Genomic DNA, 7,506 nt, shown 5'->3' with positions numbered 1-7,506 from the left:
GTGGACCTCCCGCAGGCATGCGTGTGGAGGGTCCGCTGGTCCCGCGGCTCCGGTGGACCTCCCGCAGGCATGCCTGCGGGAGGTCTACTGGAGCCACGGACGGGCGAGCTGCAAAGCGCCCCCCGTGGCGTGCAGCTGTGCTTGGGGCAGTGAAATGGCTAGAGCCAGCCCAGATTAAAAAGATCTGCTCTAATTCAAATAGGAATTTTTTTGGAGAAGTTTTATGGTCTGTGTTATACCAGAGGTCAGACTAGATGATTACAGTGGTCCCTTCTGGCCTTGGAATCTATGACTTTTTGAATTGTTCAACCAGAAGGGAGTCCTCAGTGCATCATGGGAGATGTAGTCCAGCTCTTGAGCCTAGCCCACAGAAGAGGACAGAAGCATGAGGCATCTGAACTACAACTGCCACAAAGTATCATGGCTGCTCAGTTGGATGCACATTGATGTCCAACTGCCTTGAAATTGAATGTTTTGACTGGATTTGACAAACTGATATTTTCATTTCAAATCATCCTGATCCAGAACCAAATATTTCATTCCAATTTTCCATCAGAAAAAAAACTAAAAATGTTTGGCTGAAACTCCCGTGCAAAATTTTGATTCTGACAAAACTGCATTTTCTGTTAAAAAATGTTTTGATGGAAAATTCCCAAGCAGCTGTCTTTATTTGCTACTCTCCAGTCATATAGCACAATATAGACTATATATTTTGTTAGCAGCTCAGCCACTTATCAGCTATCTTCACCCTTTCTAACATGTCTTTGATTGACTTCTCTTCCTGCCAGCTTTCTCTCCATTTCCAATTTAAATACTACCCCATAGAATTGTTTTTGTTTTTGTTTTTTGGTTTGTTTTTGTTTTTAAACTACTAACCTAGCAGTCTGATCCACCTCTGTTTATGGTAGAAGATTAGCTGGAACGGCCTGTGATCAGAGCTGTCGCATTAGAATAGGTGCAGCGGCACTTTAAGAGATCAAGGACACCTCTTTGCAGCACCCAGTCCTGTCCGTGATGTCAGTGAAAGTGCACTGACTAGGCTCACGCATGGGGGGCATAAACACCCCCAGAGGAGCAGGGTCCTCCAGATCCTGACGGGGGCTGGGCTGGGGCTGCTGCCACCGTCTTCCTCCCTTTGTCTGAGGTGTGTCCCTCTCTGTCTCCTGGCTATTGCCCTGAGCAATGAGGCTGTGAATAAAAGGCATCTCTCCTTCTCCCCCACTACTGCCCAGGCTAGACAGGAGCAGCGCGGGGAGGTTGGTGTTGCTTCAAACAAGATAGTCCTGAACCACTTTCTCCACAGAGGGCTGGTCCTTCCTCCCCATGCTGTGCTGCCGACTGCAGCAGTCTGGGAGCTGACCTTGTTTGTAAAGACAGAGGCAAAAAAAGCATTGAGTACATTAGCTTTTTCCACATCCTCTGTCACTAGGTTGCCTCCCTCATTCAGTAAGGGGCCTACACTTTCCCTGGCCTTCTTCTTGTTACTAACATACCTGAAGAAATCCTTCTTGTTACTCTTAACATCCCTTGCTAGCTGCAACTCCAAGTGTGATTTGGCCTTCCTGATTTCACTCCTGCATGCCTGAGCAATATTTTTATACTCCTCCCTGCTCATTTGTTCAATCTTCCACTTCTTGTAAGCTTCTTTTTCGTGTTTAATATCAGCAAGGATTTCACTGTTAAGCCAAGCTGGTCTTTCTTTTCTTTCTACACATCGGGATGGTTTGTTGCTGCAACCTCAAACAGGGCCGACAAGAGGGGGGAAGCCAGTACAAATTACTGGGGCCCAGCGGTCCGTAAGGGGCCCAGGGCCTGGCTTCTTCGGCACTGTTTAGCTGGTCTGCCCTTGCTGGGGCGGGGCGTGAAAAGAAATTTTCACCGGGGTCCGAACCCACTCTTGGCAGCCCTGACCTCAAACCAAATCCTGAGTGACAGATAAGTTTGGGACAGATCCAAGCCATAGTTTGAACCCCAGCTGTGTGGAAAAAAGAATCCTTATCAGAACTTGATTTTGCAAATGTTGTTGCTTGGGGTGGCGTCCTGTAGAAAGAAGAAGTGGGGCTGCTAAACTCTGAGGATGGAGTGGAGGTTAAGAATAATCTAGGCATGGCCCAATATCTAAACAAATACTTTGCCTCAGTCTTTAATGAGGCTAATGAGGAGCTTAGAGATAATGGTAGGATGACAAATGGGAATGAGGATATGGAGGTAGATATTACCACATCCGAGGTAGAAGTTAAACTCAAAACAGCTCAATGAGATGAAATCAGAGGGTACAGATAATCTGCATTCAAGAATCTTAAAGGAGCTGCCACATGAAATTGCAAGCCCATTAGCAAGAATTTTTAATGATTAGGTAAACTCAGGGGTTGTACCGTACGACTGGAGAATTGCTAGCATAGATCGTATTTTTAAGAAAGGAAAAAAAAGTGATCCGAGTAACTATAGGCTTGTTAGTTTAACATCTGTAGTATGTAAGGTCTTGGAAAAAATTTTGAAGGAGAAAGTAGTTAAGGACATTGAGGTCAATGGTAATTGGGACAAAATACAATATGGTTTTACAAAAGGTAGATGGTGCCAAATCAACCTGATCTCCTTCTTTCAGAAGGTAACAGATTTTTTAGACAAAGGAAATGCAGTGGATCTAATTTACCTCGATTTCAGTAAGGCATTTGATAAGGTTCCACATGGGAAATTATTAGTTAAATTGGAAAAGAGTAGGATCAATATGAAAATTGAAAGGAGGATAAGGAACTGGTTTAAGGGGAGACTACAACGGGTCATACTGAAGTGTGAACTGTCAGGCTGGAAGGAAGTTACTAGTGGAGTTCCTCAGGCATTGGTTTTGGGACCAATCTTATTTAATTTTTTTATTACTGATCTTGGCAAAAAAAGTGGGAATGTGCTAATAAAGTTTGCGGATGACACAAAGCTGGGAGGTATTGCTAATGCAAAGGACCAAGATATCATACAGGAAGATCTGGATGACCTTGTATACTGAAGAAATAGTAATAAGAGGAAATTTAATAGTGAAAAGTGCAAGGTCATGCATTTAGGGATTAATAACAAGAATTTTGGTTATAAATTGGGAACACATCAGTTGGAAGTAACAGAGGAGGAGAAGGACCTTGGAGTATTGGTTGATCACAGGATGACTATGAGCCGCCAATGTGATATGACCGTTAAAAAAGCTAATGTGGTTTTAGGATGCATCAGGTGAGGTATTTCCAGTAAAGATAAGGAGGTGTTAGTACCATTATACAAGAAAGTGGTGAGACCTCATCTGGAACACTGTGTGCAGTTCTGGTCTCCCATGTTTAAGAAGGATGAATTCAAACTGGAACAGGTACAGAGAAGGGCTACTAGAATGATCTGAGGAATGAAAAACCTGTCTTATGAAAGGAGACTGAAAGAGCTTGGCTTGTTTACTCTAACCAAAAGAAGGCTGAGGGGAGATATGATTGCTCTTTATAAATATATCAGAGGGAAAAATATCAGGGAGGGAGAGGAATTATTTAAGCTTAGTACCAATGTGGACACAAGAACAAATGGATATAAATTGGACACTAGGAAGTGTAGACTTGAAATTAGATGAAGGTTTCTAACCATTAGAGGAGTGAAGTTCTGGAACAGCCTTCCAAGGAGAGTAGTGGGGGCAAAAGACATATCTGGCTTCAAGACTAAGCTTGATAAGATTATGGAGGGGATGGTATGATGGGATAGCCTAATTTTGGCAATTAATTGATCTTTGATTATTAGCAGGCAAATATGCCCAATGGTCTGTGATGGGATGTTAGATGGGGTAGGATCTGAGTTACCACAGAGAATTCTTTCCTGGGTGCTGGCTGATGAGTCCTGCCCACATGCTCAGGGTTTAATTGATCGCCATATTTGGGGTCAGGAAGGAATTTCCCTCCAGGGCAGATTGGCAGAGGCCCTGGAGGTTTTTCATCTTCCTCTGCAATATGGAGCATAGGTCACTTGCCGGAGGATTCTCTGCACCTTGAGGTCTTTATGCCACAATTTGAGGACTTCAATAACTCAGACATAGGTTGGGGGATTGTTACAGGAGTGGAAGGGTGAGATTCTGTGGCCTGCATTGTGCAGGAGGTCAGACTAGATGATCATAATTGTCCCTTCTGACCTTAAGTCTATGAAAGTATCCGTGGAATCTTTGGTTCAGATTTGGAACACTAGTGTTATCTAACTGCACCACAAGGCAGGAAAAATTTGTAAGCACTTAGAATGATCCATCTTTAAAGAGAAAGTGAAGCTCAACCCTTATTATAGCTAGATTTGGCAGAATTCATTTACAAAAATATAATTTGATGAAATATATTGATGTTCAGTTTTAAGCAGTATTTTGAATTTCAGATTTTCACAGTCATGCAAAATTATGGGAGGTCAGACAATTGTTTGACAGCAGACACTGAGATTAAAAAGTTACAGTTTTATAAACCATTAAAATACAAATTGTCAACTCACATGTCAAATATACAAAGTAAATATCCTGTAATCAAATTTCAATAAGTTTCAAGCAGCGTTTTTTCTTACTTTGCCTGTCTGCACATTTCGATTATTATTGATGGAAATATTTTTCTTCATTGTGTGCATGGGGAACATCGACATTTACTGATAAAAATTGAATCCTCGGTATAGAAGAGCTGGCACTCTGCATATTCTGCTGTCAAGACAACAGTAACAGGGCATCAATAAATTGAGTGAATAGATAATCTGATGGAGTTCTGGAGAAATAAGATGTATCTGCCAGATGTATCTGCTTGCCTTGGGCTTGACATTACAGGACACTGAGTGCCCATAATTCCTACTGGCGTCACTGAGAGTTGTGGGTGCTCAGCATTTCACAGGAAATGCCCAAGCACCCTGTAGGAGTGGACACCATGTGCTTTCTATAATTTACAGATCAGACTTCAGATCGCTGGCATTTGGAAATCTGCAAAACAAGGGTACCCCGGGCAATAAGGGATCAAAGCAGCCATTCACACAGGGATCTCAAGAAACTCCATTCTACAGATCAGGAAACTGAGGTCCAGAGAGATGAAGTCAACCAGTAACAAAACAGGGAATAGAAGTCAGGTGTGACTGTGCTACTATCACAGTACTGACCTTTCTTCTTCACTGTCCCACCTCAGGGCTCCCATTCTTACAGAGTTATTGGGCCCAGAGACTTGATTCACATCTTACATTAATGTTGCACATTGAAGGAGCTAGATGAAAAATATATGGTACAATAAAGGGGCCTGGTATAAAACACAGTGTGTGCTCATATAATTACAGACTGCGTTGTAATGGAGACACACACAGGATGGCACCTCTCTACCTTGGTGACTCCTTGACAAAGTGTTTTAAAGTAACCCACAACAGCTGTGATAAATATTAGACTAATCAAACCACAAAGACCTGCATCCCTAAGCCAAAACAACAGAAATATCAGTCCGAATATTGAGTGCAAGCTATAGCAGCTATTGACCTAACCTAAAAAGCCCGATGGCCAGTGAGAGAGGTGACTCAGACACATTACAGCAAACCAGCTCATTCCCGTTTCACAGGCACTGAACAAACTATGGCAGGACCATCTGAATCCTTTTAACAGCAGAGAGTTTAGTGACAGCTTTTCCAGGGCCTCTTTGACCTCTCTGTTCCTCAGACTGTATATGAGGGGGTTGACCATGGGAGTCGTGACTGTGTAGAAGACGGAGAACACTTTGTCCAGGTCTCTCAGTGTATCAGTTTTTGGTAGCATGTAGACAATCATTATGGTCCCATAGAAAATTGACACCACGATGAGGTGAGAGGAGCTGGTGGAAAAGGCCTTTTGCCACCCGGTGGTGGAAGGCATTCGCAGGATGGTGGTGATGATACAGACGTATGTTGCCAGCGTTAATAAAAATGGCAGAAGAGTGCATATAGGAGCTAGCATGGTAGTGACTGTGTCACTGCAGGAGAGTTTTATTACTGGGATGAAGTCACAGAAGAAATGGTCACTTTCATTGGGGCCGCAGAAAGTCAATTGTTGCATTAAAAATATTGTTATGTCAGCAGTCAAAGAACTACTTACCCAAGTGCCAACTGCTAGCTGGAGGCAGGACCTGCCATTCATAAGGACAGCATAGTGCAGTGGTTTGCATATCGCTAAATACCGATCGTAGGACATCACTGCCAGGAGATAGCACTCTGCAACTGCCAGGAAAACAAAGAAATAATATTGTGTGAGACAACCGCTAATGGAAATGGTTCTGTCCCCAGTCAGGAAACTGGCCAGCATCCTGGGCAGGACGGTGGAGGTGTAGCAGGTCTCCAAGCAGGACAAGTTCCCCAGGAAGAAGTACATGGGAGTGTGAAGTTGCTGATCAGCCACAACTAGCACAATGATGAGAACGTTCCCAGCCACGGTCACAATGTAGATGATGAGAAACAGGAGGAAAAGAAGAATTTGTAGCTCAGGGAGATTCCCAAATCCTAGCAGGATGAATTCTGTGAGAACTGTTTGATTTCCCTGCTCTGGGTTTGCCATGAGGTGAAACTAGAGGAAGAAAACAAAATTTACAATAGATTCTGAAGATGATATATTTTAATCAAGTAGTAGTATCTATTTAGTTCCATAAATATTCCATAAGGTCCCTCATCCTGTTGGGTCAGTGAAGAACCAAGACTCTGGAGGCAAATTTCCTGCTTAGATCTTTGACATTCCATGATCACCCTTCCTTCTGTCAGTTAAAAGGCCAATATAGGCAGAAAAATCACACTAGTGTCTAGATATATGCCAAAATTGGCAACACCATTTTGTATTAGTCTTTGTAACTTTGACAAGTGGTCACCATAGATCACCAGGGTGGACTGTGACTCTTTCATTGAAAACATATTATTGGCTCAGCTAAAGGCTATCAGGCTCTAGTGGACTCATATTCTATGATTCTATGACTCAGCCAGTAGAGGGGGACAATGATCAAGCACTGTGTCAAAGCAAGTTACATTAATTCTCCCTGGAGACAAGGTCCAGCACTTTCCTATCGTTTTTATTCTTTTTCCATTTTTTGACACTCATCTTAGACCTCTCCAGAGACACACACATCACTGAGCTGTTGCATCACAAACTTATGCTGAATTTACACTTCACTCTCCTTTTCCACTATCACAACCACCTAGCTGTCTCAGTTTACTTTCCCTCAGAAGCACTTGCAATTTGAATCTCATTTTGTTTCGTCTGCCACTGAATCATTCCTCTGCCCTGCTGTGCGTTTGCTTCTGCTCCCTATTAATGTTGTCTCCCAATGTGATTAACTTCACTTTCTGGGTGAAGGTGAACAGGGGATTGTTAACTAGCACAGGACCTACAACCCAATGTGCTAGCTCCCCTAACTGAATGGATCCTATTCTCTGATTAATTTGTTTTATCAAACACTACAGCTCCCCCAACTCAAGGCATCGCTCTTTATTCTAGAATCCCTTTGGTTTTGGAAATTAAGTCACTTAGCAAGCCACATG

The 7,506-nt window shown here is 42.9% G+C and overlaps 1 pseudogene; it reads right to left on the bottom strand.

The window, feature by feature from the left end:
• Window positions 1-5,582: 5,582 nt before the first annotated feature.
• On the bottom strand, window positions 5,583-6,535 carry LOC127042540 (olfactory receptor 10A7-like; annotated as a pseudogene).
• Between the last annotated feature and the right edge of the window lie 971 nt (window positions 6,536-7,506).

The sequence above is a fragment of the Gopherus flavomarginatus genome, unplaced genomic scaffold (genome assembly GCF_025201925.1).
Source record: "Gopherus flavomarginatus isolate rGopFla2 unplaced genomic scaffold, rGopFla2.mat.asm mat_scaffold_542_arrow_ctg1, whole genome shotgun sequence".
NCBI lineage: Eukaryota > Metazoa > Chordata > Testudines > Testudinidae > Gopherus > Gopherus flavomarginatus.
Note: the sequence above shows the minus strand (reverse complement) of the source record. Positions and strands in the feature narration are given on the sequence as shown.